The sequence below is a fragment of the Artemia franciscana genome, chromosome 15, assembly GCF_032884065.1.
Source record: "Artemia franciscana chromosome 15, ASM3288406v1, whole genome shotgun sequence".
NCBI classification, from domain to species: domain Eukaryota; kingdom Metazoa; phylum Arthropoda; class Branchiopoda; order Anostraca; family Artemiidae; genus Artemia; species Artemia franciscana.
The window spans coordinates 32,199,786-32,200,482 of record NC_088877.1 but is presented as its reverse complement, the minus strand read 5'-3'; the positions used below and the strand labels follow the sequence as shown (position 1 = coordinate 32,200,482).

The 697-nt window shown below is 35.0% G+C and overlaps 1 protein-coding gene across 1 annotated transcript in view; it reads left to right on the top strand.

The window, feature by feature from the left end:
- Positions 1–697, top strand: part of LOC136036368 (chitooligosaccharidolytic beta-N-acetylglucosaminidase-like) — a 579,146-nt gene that overhangs the window by 337,308 nt on the left and 241,141 nt on the right. The gene's annotated exons all lie outside the window — the stretch shown is intronic.

Genomic DNA, 697 nt, shown 5'->3' with positions numbered 1-697 from the left:
GTTGTAACTCTGCTTATAGATACTGAGAATAAGAGATAACTGAGAAAGGTCTTTTTGAGTGTATGGACATTCAAACTAAAGGGACACAAGTAGCAAATGATATCACTTCAAGGCTGCTTTTCATCACCATATACATAAGAATGAGATATGTTTATCTTCTGTGTATATAGAATGGTCTTTTTGTGTATTTATGTCTATTTGCGGAATGTAGAACGGATTTGGAACTGCGGACTTTGTGGAATGTGGATTGAAAAAAATTGATCTAGCGTAAATAGTCAGTAGAAAAACATTGCAAAAATCGTAAGTGTGAATCATTTCTTTTACTCGAGAAATTAGGATCTCTATTCGCCAGATCATCCCCTCATTTTTGACTCATTGCTTACATCAGTTAAAACCATGCACGCACGTGTACAGGAATAATTACGATCAGCCTATTTAATTTTTCTTCTTTTTCTTCGTTTGATGGCAGCCTGTCTGATAACTGAGAAAGGTCTTTTTGAGTGTATGGACATTCAAACTAAAGGGACACAAGTAACAAATGATATCACTTGGAGGCTGCTTCTCATCACCATATAAATAAATATTGAGATATATTTATCTTCTGTATAGAATGTTCTGTTTGCGTATTTGTGTCTATTTGCGAATGTGAAACTCCGGAGGTGCCTAGTGAAGGGTGTATATACGCATAATGTTTATT